This window comes from Ambystoma mexicanum, chromosome 9 (assembly GCF_040938575.1).
Source record: "Ambystoma mexicanum isolate Mex_15411 chromosome 9, UKY_AmexF1_1, whole genome shotgun sequence".
In the NCBI taxonomy this organism is placed as follows: Eukaryota; Metazoa; Chordata; class Amphibia; order Caudata; family Ambystomatidae; genus Ambystoma; species Ambystoma mexicanum.
In genome coordinates, this window is record NC_090931.1 from 832,749,151 (window position 1) to 832,768,765 (window position 19,615).

The 19,615-nt window shown below is 41.3% G+C and overlaps 1 long non-coding RNA gene across 2 annotated transcripts in view; it reads right to left on the reverse strand.

Annotated features, from left to right (window-relative positions):
- The window catches only part of LOC138488678 (uncharacterized), a 466,934-nt gene that overhangs the window by 79,720 nt on the left and 367,599 nt on the right, over nt 1-19,615 (reverse strand). The window contains exon 3 of one of the 2 annotated variants that reach the window (XR_011274693.1): nt 13,170-13,285. This is a non-coding gene — a long non-coding RNA (uncharacterized lncRNA). Of the gene's footprint in view, nt 1-11,654; nt 13,286-19,615 lie in introns of those variants that run through there. The other variant, XR_011274692.1, reaches the window with a different exon arrangement.

The following is a 19,615-nucleotide window of genomic DNA, read 5'->3' on the forward strand; positions in this document are numbered from 1 at the left end:
TCCACGCAGGGGGTTATTCGTTGGGAAGTTCAATGAGATGGTGAATAGAAAGGTAAAGGGTTAATGGAGGATTCCTGCAAGTGGCAACAAAGCAGATGGTGCCTTTCCGCCCCCCTAGGAGGGATGCTGGAATCCACGCAGGGGGTTATTCGTTGGGAAGTTCAATGAGATGGTGAATAGAAAGGTAAAGGGTTAATGGAGGATTCCTCCAAGTGGCCACAAAGCAGATGGTGCCTTTCCGCCCCCCTAGGAGGGATGCTGGAATCCACGCAGGGGTTATTCGTTGGGAAGTTCAATGAGATGGTGAATAGAAAGGTAAAGGGTTAATGGATGATTCCCCCAAGTGGCCACGAAGCAGATGGTGCCTTTCCTCCCCCCTAGGAGGGATGCTGGGGCCGCTGGAGGCTGGAAAGGAAGGGGCTGACAGTGAAAGGGTGCGGGGGTGGATAATGTCTGCTATCCCAGAATGTCGAACAAGGAAGCCTGTCACACTACGCCCAGCTCATTCAGTTTATTGGTGTCTCTTGCCTACCTCGCAGGCCAGGTCTCAACACTCCTTCCCCGCACTCTCTGCTCCACCCAATTTAGAGGCCGGCTAGACATGGACCCTCTAAGCTGTGCGCGGCAGCATCGCTCTTGCCTCATCTATTTTCTAAGTGTGCCGGCGGGAAGGCAATGCTGCTAATTGGTCAACTTCAGCCAATCGAAGTGAAGCACTGTTTAGAAATCTGGCAAATCCGAGAAGAGGCGAGAGGAGAAGGATGGGTGATCTCGGATGAGTGATGACTGAAGGGTAAGAATAAGTGGAGCAGAGAAGTGAGGCATGAGAAAAGGGGGGAGAAATCAGAAGTAGGAAGGAGGAGTGAGGTATGAGAAGTAAGGGCTATTGATGTTGGTCGAGGGGAGAATGAGACCTAAAAAGGAGTAGTGAATATGATATGATAGGTTATTTATAGCGCGCTTAATACCCAGAGGTTTCTAAGCGCGGACCCGGGGATCGAACCTTTGTTGCTCTGTGTCATCTTGCTTCCACGGTGAGCAGGTTGCCCAGAGACTGATGCAATACCCTGAGACATTGCTCTGCAACCATTGCCTCTTCGGATGTTTTGGACTACAACACATATCAGCCCTAGCCCCAATACTAACAGTGAAGGATAATGGGAGTTGTAGTCCAGCACAACTGGGGAGCGGCAGATTGGAAACCCCTACCCTAAGAGATGTGAGTAGGACAGCTGCAGACTGAGGATGAGGAATTAGGAGTGAGGAGGAGGGATGGGAAAAAAGGATGATGTGTGAGGAGGACAAATGGTAATGTCCTAAAATGCACAGTGTGTGGAGACTGTGGGGAAGGATTAAGGAAGAGTTTTGTGGTGTCAAAAGGAGTGAAAGGTGGTCCGGTGAGTGAGGGTGATGGCCAAACACTGGGAAGGACACATTAGGAGTCAGATGTCCAAATAAACAGGAGAAATGAGGACACTCTATAAAATTGACACTGTTCACATGGGCCACCTTAAGGTAAGGAGGAAGCTATAACACCTGTAAAAACCTACTTGCCCTCCAAAGGGGGTCGCTTGGCTCTCAAGAAGAAACTTGCAGAGGGCTAGAAGAATACCAGTTTTTCTGACGCACAATGTTCGCATCGGTTTTATACTTTTATATAATTTGTTATGATTTACGGGATGAGTACCACAATTGTGTTTCACTCGGTTAAAGCTACTACCAAAAGCTCTCGAATCCCATACGTTTTTTTGGTTAGGAAAACAATTATTTATTTTTCAGTAATTCTTTAAATAATCCAAACAATGGCTTAAAATTGTAACTATTTTTCAGAGCAGCCTAAAAACTTGAAATATGTCTTTTTACACTCAGCTAGGTTCTCTTCTACCCTCCCCCTTTTTTGAATTGGACGCATATAGTGGTGCCAGTGACACCTGTGTGGCATATCATTGCTAGCACAATAAGGAAGCATGGGTGCTAATTAGCAGAATAACTAGTCAATACGGTAACCAGAAAGGTTCAGGCAGGAATTCCCCAGATCAGAAAATGTTGTATGTTGTGTTCCTGGGCCATTGAAATCAATGTGTGGGTGTTCTACAATGATTCTCCCAATCAGACGTCTTGTTGGAAATCCCATGCTCTCATCCTGTGCTGGCGTAGTGATTCTCACTTCGCCTGCTCACCCCTCGTCTGCCTGTGTCTCGACTGCCTCCCATTCAGCGTTTTCAGATAGTTCTATTTCCCACACAATTAGGCTGATGATAAACCATTTGTGGGAGGAATGATGGCAGTGTCAGAGGTGAGTTTTTGTGGGCTATTTTTGTCTACTGAGCGCAGCAGTGCTTTGTGAATAAATGTTCTCCATTGCGTGTTCATATGTCTCCTGAGGTGGAAGTGTAAAACAAGCAGTAAGTTCAAAGTGTGCATCTTTACTTCAAAGGCTCACATAAAGGGTCCCGGATGCATGTTCCTTCCAAATTTAGAACCATCTCAGCAGCGCAAACAAGCACACACTGCCCGTTTCCCAAGTCACAGCTTGGCCAAGACACACACAGCGTAGTGGCTCTGCAGCCAGCACCTTAACGACCTTGATAGCGCATTTCTTTTGTCAGCAGCAGAGCCTTTCCTCTACATGATCGGACATTTCCAACTGAAACACCTGAATCAAAAGCAGCTATCTTTCAAATCTGTGCCCACTTAAAAATCAGTTAAAGTGAGTAACAAAATGAAGTCCCCTTTTAAAGATTTGTTTATAGCCATGATGTCTACTAGTTTGACATGGAAAAATGGTGTTACTTTATCAACGAGCTGGAAGCTTGCGACAAAGAATCTCTATAACTAAGTTAGTTTATCACACAACTTCTTTCAAGGTGTGTTTGAAAGTGCAGTGACGTTAAATACATGCTATTTCAGGCTTTCATTATTTTGCATAGTGGCACTTATAGTTTTCCTTTCAGGCGGTGAAAAATAAAGCTGCAATGATATTCTTTTAGCTTAACATGTTTCGTCAAGGATTTACATGTTGTTATGTTGCTGCAATTAGTGTATTTTGCAAGTAAGCTCGATCATACAGTGTTATTGTAGGCCTTGAAATTCAAAACCTAAATATGTGTCCAAAGTTAAGCTTGAGGTGTGTGGTCAAGGGCTTAAATTGCAGAGGGGGTTAAATCTCTGCTTAACTGTTCAGACAAAGTGTGTGATCCTAGGCTAATAATTTAAGCTCACTCTGACTTAACTGAAGACATTAGAGTCCTTATACGTGACACACTACTTGAAAAAAGATACCTTAACAATGGGGAAGATTTAATGATTTTAGGGACAAAAAGGTGTACCCTCTGGTTCCTTTGTTGGTGGCCCCCAATGCCATGACCTTGAAATGCATTATTGCATTGCCCCCCTCAGTCCCATGTCACTTGATCTGACAGGCAGGTATGTAGTCTCACCGGCTATTCCGTGCACCATAGATTAGTGTATAGCAAGGGGGTGGCAGCAGATACAACATTAATGTAGTCCCCTGCTGCCAGTGACTGAAGTTGCTTGGGCCATCTTCCACTTTTAGTTCTAGTTCATATGATGGCCCTAGCGCCACCTATGTGGCAAAGCATTGCTAACACAATAAAGAAGCATGGGTGGTCAGAAGCAGAATGTCTGGTTGATATGGTAAGCTCTCCCCCCCACTCTCTCCTTGTGCTGTCACACTCTCTCATTGCACTGTCACACTCTGCCCTTGCACTGTCACACTCTGCCCTTGCACGCCCAAACTTTCTCGAACGATCTCCTTGTGCGGTCACACTCTGCAACACATTGTTTCTGTATGCTGCCACACTCCTTCTGTGCACTGTCACTCTCTCTCTGTGCTGTCATTCACCCTCTGAGTGCGCTGCCACTGTCTCTCTCTGTGTGATGTCACTCTCCATGCACTGTCACTCTCTCTCTATGCACTATCACTTGTGTACTGTCACTCCCTCTCTGCTCTGTTACTCTGTCTCTCCATGAACTGTCACTCTCTATATCTGTGTACTCTCTCTCTCCCTGTGCTGTCACTCTATCTCTCTTCATGCACTGCCACTCTCTCTCTGCACTGTCACTCTCTCTGTGTCTGTGTGCTGTCACTCTATCCCCATGCGCTGTTACTCTCTCCATGAACTGTCACTCTCTCTCTGCACTGTCACTATCTCTCACTCTGTCTTTGCACTGTCACTTTATCTGTGATGTCACTCTCTCTGCGCTGTCACTCTCTCTGTGCTTTGTCACTTTCACGTTCTCTCTGTGCGCTGCCACTCGCTCTCCCTGCACTGGCACTCTCTCCTTGCACTGTCAAACTCTCTCTCTCAGCTTGTGCTATCACTCGCTCTCTCTCTTGCCAACCTTCCTCCTCCCGCCCTAACTCTCCCTCACCCTGGCATACTTGAAGATATCCCCTCTTGCAGCCTCTTTAAATCTTTTCCAACTCTCACTTTTGCTCACTGCCCTTACTTTTTCTCTCACCCTTCCTCTCACACCTTAGCTTTTTGTCTTACCCTCCCACGCTCACCCTTGTTCGCTCATATCCCCCTCTTTCTCTCTCAATGGCTTCCTGCCTTGCTCTGTTCCCCTTCTCATTCTCTTGCACACCTGCCTCCCTTCTCGCATCCTGCCTTTAAACTTTGTGTTATGTTATGTTATGTTGTGTTGTGTTGTGTTATGTTAAGAAAACTTGTAAAGTGAGCAGTCACCCGAGTGTATCATGGCGCTGAGAGGGAGGGAAAACAGTTTGGCAATACCATCTAAAACAGGTAAGTCTTCAGGGCTTTTCTGAATGCAAAATGATTGGAAGTGGCAGGTAATTCCACAATTGGGCCGCAGCCACCGAAAAAGCCTGGCCTCCAATTGGAGAGCGGCGATAGACAGCACACACAGTAGGCCAGCCAAAGCCAATAAAGGGGCCAATTCGGGAAGTAACAGGTGAATTTAGCACTCAAAACTATTCAGCACCTAGATGGTGCAAGGCCCGATGGACCAGACAGAGTGCCTTAAACTGAATGCGCTGGGCCACAGGCAGCCAATGCAGAGAGCGCAAAACTGGTGAGATATGTGTCCCATACGGGGATCCCATTGCCACTCGCGTGGCCAAATTTTGCAGGGGCTGTAGCCGCTGGACAATGCACTTAGGCTGGGCTTGGTTAAGTGGCCTAAGGCGGCCTAAGATTCTGGGGTAAGAGGGGAAGCACCTTTCTCAGTATGTTCAGATCCATGTGCATCCATAGAAAGTGTAGAAGAGATGACCCCTCCTAAATGATTTATTGTAACATCTGGGAGTTATGTGAACTGTGATGTCATCATTGTGGTCATAGTCTACGCAACAGGGGGCGCAAAGTTAAGGTGGCTTTAGTTGAATTTCCAGGGTTTTGTTGCATTAAGTTCTCACTTTAACGTCCCTGCAACTACATTTTTTTCCTTGAATTTCAAGGGTTTTGTTACAATGTATTGCTCCCCTTAACGTCCCTGCAACTAAAGTTTTTTCCTTGAATTTCAAAGGTTTTGTTACAATGTATTGCTCACCTCAACGTCTCTGCAACTAAAACGTTTTCATTGCTTGTGTAGTATATTACATTAATATAAAGAATACAAGCAATTACACTAAGCAAAACACTGTATTATGTCTACAAAGAAAAATGTAAAGCAATTTGACAAGGACTTTTATAAAATACTTACATGTATGTGTACTACTCCTGCATAGTTATTTAAATGTTACACTAACTGTCACTATATTTAAAAATACATATTTACAAAACAACTGCCCATATAGATGCAGATATATATATTAAATGTTATACCCACGTCTACCAAGTATATATACACGCGGCAGCATACAGCAAAGACTTGGGAAAGGGGGTAAACCAGCGTGTACAAAATGAGCCAGTAGAACGTTGAAATCCTTCAACGTGGCTACGCATCTTCGCGCACAATATATCAGCCAATCAAACCGCACGCTGAGGTTCTGTGCTTACATGTCACTCATATGTGCATCAACAAACTATCCAGTCAGACGCCAATACATTTGTGTTCTGTTTTCCTTTTCCCTCTCCTTTGCACTTCCTCCCTGCATTTCCCTTTGCACTGTTTGTTTTTGCGCTTGTACGATCTGAATGACACAATGCCTAGTAAGATTGTTTGTGTTATCTTCCATCTGTCTTTCCTTCCTTGTCTTACTAACCTTTATGTCATTCAAATTGTATAACTGCAAAAACAAAGAGTACAAAGGGAAAGCAAGGGCGGAAGTGCAAGGGAGAGAGAAGAGGAAACAGAATACCAATGCACTAAGTAAATGCAGCTAGGGCAGCACAACTCTTGGTAGTGCACAGGAACAAGTGACTTTAGAATTACAGTTACAGCCCATAAGTGGGTAGTAAGTCCATTTACACTGAACAGTTGACTAAGCAATAAAGCCTGGTACCCAGTGAGAGTCTAAGAATAGCTAAACAACCAGTTGCTACCGCATACAGATATGTCAGTTACGTCAACAGGGGAAGGACAGAGAGAAAGCACAAGAGAAAAGGAATGTTTTGAGCTGCTTCCAAAATTTCAAGTGGTCCAGCTCAAGTTTGAGAGAGGCACAGAGGCCATTGCAGAAAGATACCCCATCTACAATTCAACTGTACTTGCTTAACTAATGTGTAATACAACTTAACAGCTCATATACCATAGATAATTTACAGAAAGTAAAATATCATTAACTGACCATTAAGTTTGCCAAGTTGTAATATATCTGACCTTGGGACCATACATTTTTCAATAATAAACCTAAATAAAAACTGAGATAATCTTTCACTACACACTACTAATTTCTTACATAACATAACAATTCTTTATGTACTATCAAACCATGCACACGTACACAATTGTAACACAGTACGCAATCACCAATATAGAGTCACAAAATACAGCTTAATATCCAACTAGAAAGTGCACACACACAGCCACAATATTTGTCAAGGGTACAGTTATACTGCTTGGTTCACACTATGATTTCTTATGCACCCTCATTCATATCACATCTTCCAATGTCACAGAAAAACAACCTTCATTTCAAAATGTATTTTCTGTCAAACAAAAGCATAGCATAACTTTGACACTGCTTCATCGCTCTCCTAAAAACACTGAAGTAAAATATAGAAAACCATACTTTTCAATCAATACTAATACATTTGACCAAACGAGACACCCGAACATACTTCACTTATCTTACGAATAGAACATTTCAAACTGTACATAAACTATATAAAAACAGACTATCAAAACTCACCTTCAGCTGCTCCAAATAATGAATAGAACTTCACCAGAAACAAACAAAGAACATGTGCACACTCTGAGCTCTGGGATAACACTGTCAAAACTTCAGAAAAATGTCACTTGCATAACTTTCACAATTCAAAACCATAAACAGTGGACTGCAGAAAGCAAACAACTAAAATGGCAAACACATTTTTATTACAAGCTATATCAATAAATAATCCCCAATACAATTCTCAAAAGAATACTTTACACAAAATATACACACTACATTAAAAACATCTTTTATTTTTTCTCAATTTTCCAAATTACATAGCCGCGGCTATAACCCTGGCTACACAACGAAAACCCGCCTATAGACGCGGCTACACATACATTTTATCAGATGTACTGACATTGTTTTATATACAAAGAATTGCAAATAAACTCACACTGCCTTTCAGGTAAGAACATAAAAACAGAAACACATGTACACATCTGCAAAAACATCCATAACATAATATGATCACTGCACCAAAAACAGACAGGTGTAGCCATGGGTACAACAAATGGGTTCATGCCCGTGGCTAACAAAGCCTGCCACAAAGTACGACATATGATTGGTGAGTTCGTAGCCGCGGGCCAAGTAAACCATCAGTAATCGCGGCTACCCGTAACATTATGACACGTTCAACAAGACATATTCCCAAAGTGTATTAATTCAAACAACACAAAGGTACACATAAGTACATAGAATCATAAACAAATGTGAAATTGTGTGCTGTAAAATCAATGCAACAACACGATCAATGCACAATAATTAGAATCGCTATACCTGTGGCTACAGCGATAGTAATAGAGGCGGCTACACCCGCAAAAAATTCACAACTTGCAATTGGCTTGCTCATAGCCACGGCTATAACCCATCATACGATTGGTACCCACGGCTATAAAACACCTGACAGGATACAATGTTTCATTGGCTGCAGTCGTAGCCGTGGCAATACAATTTTAAAAAGACTTCAAAAGGTATTTTCTTTTTCCAAAATACTTTTTCCATTCCGACCCTGATATTCTTCAATTACTTCCTGCAAAATATGATATATTTCAACCAGATCGGACACCCCCTAAAGCTGAAGGTGAAGTCGCCCTTGTAGTTGAGAAAGCGTATAGTTGTCAGATAATACAATATGCGCATAACCTTGCATGTGAGCTACTTCTCATTAAATTGCAGGTATTTCTGGAAAATTCTGTCTATTTCCTCATTGTGTATCACCTCCCCCACCCCGGGTTATGCTAGCAATCAGTTTGTGGTTGATTCTGTGCAACCCGTAGCTGATGTAGCTCTCATCTATCCCAAGATAGTTATATTGGGAAACTTTAACCTTCATCTTCAGCAGCCTTGCCTTTTGACTCCCAAGTGTGCAAACTTGTTGCTTCTCTTGCAGATAACAGCTTCCCCAATGTAATCACAGTCTCACGCATGAAGGTGGTAACCAGCTCGATCTGATTTTCTCTAACATCTCTCACCTTCAAGCTTCTAATCCTTTACCTGTGTTATTTTCTGATCATTTTTTAATCCTGTTCTCTTTTCTAACTGTGTTTTAACAATAACTCAATAGAGCAGAAATAAGGGCATGAACATCTGTACTGCTTTAGTGACCACCCCTAAGCACACAGCCGATACTTTGGGCCCTGCTCAGCTGCTTCCCACTCATACCGTGCCTTCGGCCCCCTGGTACTCTTCGGAGATGAGGCTGCTGAAACAAAAGTGCCGTCACCTCAAACGAACATGGCACATTCTGCCTGACTCCCCCCCAAAGTTGGCCTGCACATAAGTACGGAACAACTATCATAGTTTTATAAAAACAGCAAAGGCCCAGTATTATGCTAATCGTATTTTAAATGCCCCTTGCTCTTCTAAAGAGCTCTTTCAGGTAGCTAAAGAATTGTCCACTCCTTCTCAGCCTCCCTCTATAACTTTCCACACCCAAGCTCACTGCGACCACACTGCTTCTTTTTTTCAAAAAAATATTTGCGCTGTACGCAAGAAGATATGTACGGTAAGATCTACTCCTCTGAGTAGCTCAATCTCCCCGATCTGTCCGACTGAACACTTGCTTTTTTTTAGTACTTTTAACTTTGTGACAGTTACGGAAACTTTGGTCACTGATGCCCTTTCTAAATTGAAATCTGCCTCCCCTGCCAACCCTATTCCACTTCACATTTTTCAGGATCTCTCTAGGAATCTGGTTCCCCTCTTGACAGAGGCACTTGAATTTTTGTGCACGACTGGATTGATCCCTAAGCCTCTTAAACATGCTGTGATCTCTCCGCTGACTAAGAAACCCCATCTTGATCCGGTAGTGGCTGAAAACTATCATCCTATCTCTCTCCTTCCTGCTATGGCGAAGCTGTTAGAATCTATTATCACCCCTCAACTTTTGGTCTACTTTGAGACCAATCACATTCTCCACCTTCTCCAGGCTGGCATTCGCTCGAGGGATGGGCACGGAATCGGTGATGATCACACTTCATGACGACATTGCGATGTTACAGGACCACAGAGAGATGAGTATTCTTACTCTACTCGATCTCTCCGCGGCCTTTGACGCCATTGACCATTGCAGACTGTTGCAGTGCCTTTCGGATGCTGGAATTTTGGGTGTCCCTTTGAAATGGTTTTTTTCTTTCCTTTCTGATCGCACTCAGGTGGTGTCTCTTCCCCTTTTTACCTCCCCTCCTATGGTAATTGACTGCAGAGTTCCACAAGGTTCGGCTCTCTCCTCATTCCTTTTTAATCTGTACATGGTCACACTGGCCAAACTAATTCCTAGCTTTGGTGTGCATTTTTTCATCTATGCTGACGACACCCAGATTCTCTTTCGTCTTAATGTCCCTACGGAAAGTCCCCCCCACCCCAACTGCTGAGAGACTGTCTCTCAGCGGTGGGGGCGTGGATGACAATAAACTGGCTTAAGTTTAATGGAGAGAAGACTGGGGTACTGGTGGTTGGCCAGGCTTCCGCTAGCCCCTACAGGACCTCAGACTACTGGCCAGCATGTGTTGGTCCTTGCCCAAAACCTTCTGCTGTAGTCAAGAGCCTTGGTATTAAGGTCATGGCCTCTGGCTCTAGAGAAGCACAAATCTCTTTGGTTTGACAGAGTGGCTTTGCCAAACTGAAAAGGTTCTCCACTTTCTCCTTAATGAGGCCAGGTCCAAAATTTTGACTGCCTCCATCATGGGGTCAATAGATTACTGCAACGGTATCTATCTTGGTCAGCGAGAGGTGCTACTTCAGCGCCTTCAGATCCATCAGAATGCGGCAGCTAGGCTTGCCCTTAACACTCTCAGACTGTCCCATTCCCCGGATCTCCTTCTGCACTTTCATTGGATGCCCGTTAAAAGCCGGGTGAACTTTAAAATGTTATGCATGGTTCACCGCGCCATTCACTCTGCTGGAGCTGAATTTCTTCAAATGAAGCTCTCTCTTTACCAACCTATGAGATCACTCTGCTCATTCAACCAGTTTCTGTTGTCTGTCCCCCACTTCCGACGTGCTCGTGCAGGGGGCAGATCTTTCTCTGTGCTGGCTCCGTCTTTGTGGAATGCCCCCCCTTTTCATATGAGGAACATTCATGTTCTTTCCATCTTTCATAAACAGCTCAAAACACTGTTATGTTAATGTGGGATGCTGCCTTATCCTCTCTGGTTCTCAGCGCCTTGATCCCACCAGGTCTTTGTTGCGCTTTACAAGTACTTTTACAATACAATACAATACTTAAAAAGTATCTAGGTGGCTCTTCAAAGAGCCTTTGTGTTATTTTACCAACATGTCATGTGCACATTTATTTTCAATCAGAAAAATAATGTTCACCTCTATGATGATGCAAATAATTTTGAATAACTTCTCTGTGCACTTTTTTAGATGATTCATTAATTTCCCTTTCCCAAAGAGAACAAACATGTGCTCCCCATCAAAAATATGTCTCCACAATGACAACATATACCTCTCATTTCAAACCACTCCATCTAAAACAATATTGTAAAACCAAAAAACCTTGTAAGCCAATGCTTTGACAACTCATCACCTATGTCCTCAACATCACTATGAACCCCATTCTCAAAATCGTGTCCACAGTCTTCTGAAGAAACAGATTCCACTTCTTCTGAAATTGCCTCCATCTTCAAATATCAAATAAAACAATAAATATACCTCAAAACAGCACTATCCTCGGAAGGTACACCTCACCCTTAAACAATGAAAATGTACTATGTAGAAAAACTCTTACTATAATAATACAATATAATTTACAGTTTTATTGGCTTATATAAACATCACTCAAAAGAATACATACTCTGTTAGGTTCAACATTCAACAGTATCTGAGGTACTTGACATCCTATTGGCAACACCCACCACACACACAAACCACCAATCAGAGAGTAAAAACAAGAAATTCCACCATCTCTCCTCATGTGATCTCCCTCCATTGCTAATTTTAATATCTGAGGTTACAAACAGTATTTGCATCAATCACTGTGCAATTGAAAAGTACATGGAATGGCTTGAGGAAAACTATTCAACATAGGAAGAAATAAAAAAGAAGATACTCAGGAAAGGAGGCAGAAGAAAATGCATCACATTCAGGATACTGGGAGTCCATACTTTATATTTATGTAAAATTAGAGAAGCAACAATATGTTATTGAAAAAACATCAGTCACCAAACAGATATCATTTATCTAACTACTTTTAAATATCTATGCAACCAACACAAATATTGTGTATTATACAAATATGTTTGTTCATTTGTTTGTTTATTTATTTGGTAACGTGCACCGAACCCTTAGGTAGCTGGGCGCAACAGGACAAGTAAACTTAAAGCTAAGGTACAGAGCATGTCAGGTACATATACATACATACAAGAAATATAAAATGACTGCCACTTCCAAGTTAAAGTAGAGTGGTGGAAGCTAGAGGTCACATATTATATAATACATGTTGCAGTCGACTAGTGCAGTAAGTAGCAAATACAATGAATGTGGTAGAGCGTAACAGATATCAGGTAGGGGGGTGCAGTCTAGGTATGGGGCGGAGCAGGTTAGGAGTCAGTTGTTCGTAGCCATTTTAGTACATTGTGTCTAAATTTAGGGTAAGGTTGTTCCATTCTGAGATCTGAAGGGAGAGCATTCCAGGATTGTGCTGCTTTGACCGGGAAACTGGAGCCACTAGCTGTGGTTCGTTTGAATCTGGTGATCTGTGTATTATATCTTCAATTGTTTACAAATATTGCAAATATTTTCAAACCGCAGTCATTCAAGTATCAAGAAGAATCAAGCAAGAAACAACACAAACAGTACCCACAAAAGTAATCATAGATTAATTTACGGAACTAAAATAACTCTTACTTAATATTCAACAACAAATAGAATCAGTGGAAAAGGACATTCAAAATTTAAAACAAATCATGGACCGTAGAAATCAAGATAATTGGGCTATAGAAGATTTATCATGTGTTCCAAGTCAAAGAAAAAGAAAACCCACAACCACATCCCTTTTTTATTTTCAACAATGTGTGTTTCAATATGTATTTACCCTTTTGAAGTATATACATTTATATGCATGCTTAATGATTAAAAAGTATTGTAACTCATAAAAAAACTGTTTATATTACACTGAATGCATGTTAAAAAAAATATTCCAGTACATTTTATTTTTCAAAAATGAAGTATAGACGCAGCTATCCAAAAAAACAATTACGCCCCAATTCTTATAGCCGCAACTATACCATTGCCTTTGTTTCTTCTCATGAATTTATTGCAAATATTAATAACAAAAGACACTGCAAAAAATAAGTACGTAAAGAATGCACTTTCCACACATTACATGCATAGCCGTGGATATATGTCATATTCACACCTGGGGCACCTCAGTCGTTGCTGCAGTTACCCGCGTCTTCAAATGCTGATGGCCCATTCAGCTTAATTGTAGCCGCGGCTTCATGTCTATGTTTTAAAAAAAGAATATGCTTCTATCTGAAAAAAAAGAAAACAGAATCAGTTCAATGACACATACTTTTATGCACACATTTTTATGCACACATTTATATGACCCTCATATTTTGTATGCAGTGCATCACATGCACTATATGACAGACACAACATTAGTGCACAGTACACTGTTGTTCTATTTGCACATACTAATCATTGGGAAAAAAAATCCAACCTGGATTAACAAAACCCATACAACAATATAAACAACTACAAGAAAACACCACTACAAAAAACAAACAGGGAAATATAAACTGGGTGAAAGTAAACAAAGAACATTATACTGGTAGCATGCAGAACAAATTATGAGAAGGTTAAGAAAAGTTGGAGAACAAGAGAAAATAAGGTAGGATAAGTAAACTTGGAGAACCAGTCATCAAACAAACATAGTCTATCAAACTACTTTTGTAAACTTTTTCATTTTTGGCAGCATTGTCTTTTTCATGTTGTCATATTCATTGTTTTATATTTTGCTCCCTACTAAAACATTCCAGCATGTCTACACATGGGAGCACAAATACTGGCAACATCATCATTTAGACGAACAATCCACATGAATGAAAAAACAGCAGATAGTTGGCACTACTTTAAAGTCAAGAAACACTGTGCAAAAAAGAGGCAGAGGAGGTACTCTTCATCTTCTACAAGAAAACTGAGCCATGGACCTTCTAATGTTCCATCACAAAGTCTAGGAACATAGATAATGATTAATCCATCATAAAAGAAAATGCATGTGTCTCATTCTTTACGTAGACAGAGAGCAGCACCACCTGCAGCCCCACCGTCCACTAATCCAACAATGTCAACAGCAGCATCAAATGCACAGATTCCTCTTTTACCGGCTTCCCTCATCATTGGAGATGCAAGCAGTGGTTGTACAAATTCAACCACCACTCATTGAAGGTACTGCCACCAACAGCCAGAGTCTTAAAATACCAAAATCATCCAAAATGCTAGAAAAGGTCACAAAGGAGGCTTTTCATGAACAGTCTACAGATGTGCTGCTTCCATCTCCGACAGTACCACTATGTTTTGAACATAGGTTGACTATTCACACAAGTTAACTGTACAACATCTAGTGGAAATCCACTGGGATGATGATAACAATGCAGATACAAGAACATACAAAAATAAGCACATTACAAAAACGAACTTGCACAACACCACCAATTGAATTACCTCACAAAACACTCGGAAGACCTACAAGTAATGCATAGCTCAAAATACATTACAAGTACAAGAGCTACAATGAAAGAAACCATCAGCCTTAATAACAAATACAAAAGCTACATTTCCGCTTTTTCAAACACAGCAAATTGATAAAATCATAATGAACACTATCTGATTCAATGGTCACTGCAACTAACACACAAAACACTGCAAATAAACCTTCAAATCTGTATATACAGAACAACACTTTCACATCAGCCATACTCCTGCCATGTGCACATTCAAAATTCAGGAATCAAAAGCACAAAACTGCAAAAATGGTGGCTTTTATACTTTCCAAAAGAAACACCAAAAAAAGAAGACTATATACCAATTAAACACCTAACATGGCTAACACATTTTCAGCACAACCTATCACTAAGCCCTACACAAATGCAAAAGTAACAACAACCAATAGTGAACAATGAAACTGACAGAAATCCATTTTCTCCCCACCTACCCTCTTTCATAGCCGCGGTTATTCGACGCGGCTAAAGATCTTGTTTTGCACCCACGGCTACACAAAGATTTTTCTGCAAACCCAAAATCAAAACAAATTGGCCTTCAAACCTTCAAATGAAATAGGTGAACAACTAAGTACACAAAATAACCTAGATAAAGAAATATCTATACAGTATCATCGACAGGAACATATGATTATTGCACACAAAATGTATGTCTATAGACACAGCCATAAATATAGCCGCGGCTACTACACGTCCACAAACACACGACATGTCAATTGTCAAAATATAGCTATGGCTACAGAGGGGTTGTGTGCATACCTACCTGAGCCGCAGCTACTACATGTCCGCAAACACACGATGTGTCATTTGTCCTAATTTAGCCACGGCTATGGAGGGGTGCTTTGGATGTCTACCAGTGAATAGCAATGCAGCAAATAATAACAACAGCACCATCAACCAATTAGAAACGACAACACACACACATCATACATGCCCCACTCATACAAACTACGTGAAATTCAATAATTAGAATAATTTTCCTGGAAACAGAGAAACACTGCAGATATAATCATGGCTGCAATTAAAATTGTGTTGCTGTTTGGAGACAGTTGGCTGTTTTGGCTTCTGGCTTTTTGCGAGAAACTAAATATTACCATGGAACTAGGTTTTACAAATTTCCCACAATTAAATGGTTTGGAATGCGAGGAATGCAGTGGAGGCACTGATTTGGGGAATGTACAAGGGGTGTCCCTTACTTTATTGATGAAACAAGACATGGAAAAACTAATGGAACTATTTCCTCACACCATCTTCATCTTTTCCATTCTAATTCAAATGGAGATGGACCACCAGATTTAATGGTAACATTGAGAAATCCCAGAGAAATGTTAATGAAGCTTTTTCAGCATTCATGACAGACCACAACCAATTATGGATTTTGAACAACAACATACAGTTCTACATGGCAATTTCTATAGGCATGACAGAGTACACCTAACCGATGAAGGAAATGCAGTGTTCCTTGATAACATCAAAACAGTACTCCTGATGGGCTAAAGTTCTGCACTTAGTGTTCCCCAAACTGTCCTTTTAAGGACTACTTATCATATATAAATACACAAATATAAAAAATAATAACAAAAAATGTTTTTATTATACCCACGGCTACAATTCATTGACTTTTGTCATAGCTGCAGCGATTGCTAAAAGTTAGTTGAGAAGGGGGCTGGCTTTAACTTTGATACTACTATGCAACTTAAATAATCAGTACAGAACAACAATGCCATGTACTTATATGAAATAACTGAAAAATAATAAAAATATGTAGCAATAAACTAGGTAGGCTAACGTTCCACAGCCACACAAATATAAAACCACAATTGAAAAGACACACCCTAAAATACATTATATCTTACATCTAAAACTACAGTACAATTCCTCCTTTTCAAATTCATTTTGTTAAACTATTTCCTTCTATTTCTCTCCAAAGTCTCACATGCTGAAATGTCTGAAAACACACATCCAAAATAAAAAAGACTCTCTAATATCTAACAAATCTCGGACCATGGCCTATGGCCATGGCAAGGGATTTTTCACCCCCAATGAGATTATACCTAAACAAAGAACTTTAAAGAAATTATAAAACAGTGACACCCCAAACTATATAGCCAAGCATACCAAACTACACATACCCGTGGCTATCTGTAGTCCTTTGTAGCCTCGAACATAGCCACAAATACTGACAAAACGGTAGAAAGAAAATACTAACCTGCCCCCGAGGCCCTCACCAATTGTCTCCTTCATGTGTGCCAGCTCCCCCCACTCCCCAGATGGCCTCCTCACCTCCTCTACCCTTTCCCTTTCACCCAGAACACACGCTGCTTCTGTGACGCAGTTTGCATCAAGATGTCGTCTATTCGCGGCTATAGCCGAGGTTACAGAAAGCTTTGTGCTGCAAACTCGGTCCCTACGCCGCCCCCCCCTCCCCCAACTCCCAAATTTCACTCAGTGCCCTCTGGCCATCCCCCACCTCTACCCTAATGATATTTATATGTTTCTTCACCTACAGATAGCTTTTTACTGCATTTCATTTTCCCATAACCTCAGCTATAGCTGCGAATATCTCTCGCATCGAGAGAAAAACAAGATGGCGGTTGTTTCATTTCTGAAAACCATGATCCTGAAATGCACTATGAGAGATTTGAGTATAATTTTTGTGGGGATGAGGCCACCCTCTTCTCCATCAAATTTTTAAATAGCCACTGCACGGAATAACCCCAAACGACAAAAGGATTGTGAGTCAACCCTTCATGCTGAAGTTGTTTCGGACCTGGTCCAAATCCATCCAGCGGTTTAAGCTGTGCGCTTTGGCATAAATTGACCTTTATGGTCTATGGAAAAATGAATGGGAAGCAGGCTGCACTTTTGGGGGAATAAAACAATTTAGCCATTAATAACTTTTTCATTTTATAACAAATCTTTATGAAACTTTGCAGTTTGAGGGGGCCAGCCGACTTTTAATCATTTTCAGAAATTCGGGCTAAATCTGTTACTCGAATCAAAAGTTATTAACAATGGAATTTTGAGAGGTTCCTATGTGTCTCTGACTCACCTTACCTATAGGCCAGCAGTCTGATGGAGTCTGGTGCCTGGGACAAGTGCATGATGGTGCTTCGATGCTCTCTTTTGATTTCCTTAAATTCAAATATAAGTTGAGAGCCTCAGAGTTTGCTCACTATCAAACCCTCTGTGAAGTAATTGTAAACGCATTGGTGCCTTTAAATGCCTTTTTATGTGATAATCCTCAATTAATCTGCCTCTCCAAGAGCTCCCCACTCTCGGCCTCCTCTATATATAATTTGCTGACACAGGCATGTAATAGTACTCCTTCAGAATGTGGAAAAGCTTTGTGCTCTCTGGAGTTGGCTTTTATAATACTTGAAAGGGATTGGGGCCGAATCTGTACAGGACCATCCAGATATAAAGTTGACCTGAACCTGAAATTTACTCAACAGAGAATTACACATGGTATTTACTGGATGCCTTTGAGGATGAAGAAATGCAAGCTTCTGCAAAAAGACACATGTTGGAACTGCAAGAAAGAAGTTGGTAGTTACTGGCACATGTTTTGGTCTTGTGTAGAGGTTGTGGGTTTTTGGGAGGAGGTCTTGTGTCGAATGGAGCTTGTACTAGATCAGTCACTTCCCCGCTCCCCTACTCTGTGTGTGTTAGGATTATTCCAGGGGATATCCAAGTATCCATTGATCAATTTTTCTGGACTTCTAGGGTGCTTCAGATAGCAAAAAAACAGATCCTAAAGAGTTGGAAGATTGACAACAAGCCGACAATTGATGACTGGTTGCAAGATCTGACTATTCTATCGAGCAGAGAGAAGACAAGTTATCAGTGATTGTAAAGATTGGATTAATATCTTGCCATTTGGAATACATTCAATGACGTATACATGTGATATCCCTCAGGCCCCCCTGTCTTTTTTCTTTTTCTCCTCCTACCACTTCTCTTCTTTTCTTTACCTCCCCTTCATTGTCTACTTATGCTCCTTGTACATTTAGTATAAATCTTACATTGTAATTTACTCATATGTTTACTTTTTTATTTTTATTTAATGATTGTTAAATTGTTAATTGTTAAATTGTTAAATTGTTGAATTGTTAAATTGCATTGTTTTTCTTTCTCTGTTTTCTATTGAAAAATTTCAATAAAGAATTTAAAAGAAGAAAATAGGGCAGCTATGGCCGTCCTATAATATAAGCCACATAGATTTATGGCATGGTGGCTACTTAGGGTACACAGTTAAACAGCTTTGGGGACTGAAAGTCTTATTATTCTCAGTTTGGTGAGCATTGAATCATTCATGATAGGACTGCGTGTGTATTAGCCGTCTGGCCTGGGTAACATAACAACTATGTGGGACCGAGACTAGGAAACCTCCCTTCAATCCACAAGGAGAGTAGACACCTTCCTCCACGGAACAGGAACCCTCCCTTGGAGGTCCCCTCAGAATCTGCGCTTCAAGACAGTCCTGTCATGACAATGGTCATCTTACACCAGGGTGCTGAATGCTGGAGATGTTTTGATGAAGGCAAAGAGAGGATGGGGTGGAGTTATAGTAGCCCAGAGCCAAGGTCTAGACCACAAAGGGGTCTTGCTATTTTGGTTCTTGCTTGGGCTCCTACATATTCTATCCCTCCTCCCCACTTCCTGCAGACAGGCCACTCTGGGTATTAGATCAGTAGGCAAAGGACATTTGTTACAGCAGCAAGGAGTGAACCCCTAAGAGGCTTACTGTGTATCAATGCACTATAGCATTCTGCCTACATAAGTCGGGAAAGTCTCCTCCGGGTTGATTCATTGTTGGACTTCAAGACAAGATGGATTCAACTGGAACTCTGTCGGAGTCACTGTTTATTCCAAAGTCCTCTTCCATAGAAGTGAAGACAGAGAGCACTAATGAAGAGGAAAGCTCTTCTCCCTAACCATCAAAAAGGGCCTATTTGAGATTACCGCTTCGATGTATAAGGCCTACTGCAACAGTGACATTGGCAGCCAGTACCCTGTTCACTGGAGGTAAACACTGGAAATGCTTTCTAATACCAATCCTGGTTGGAAAGGACAGACG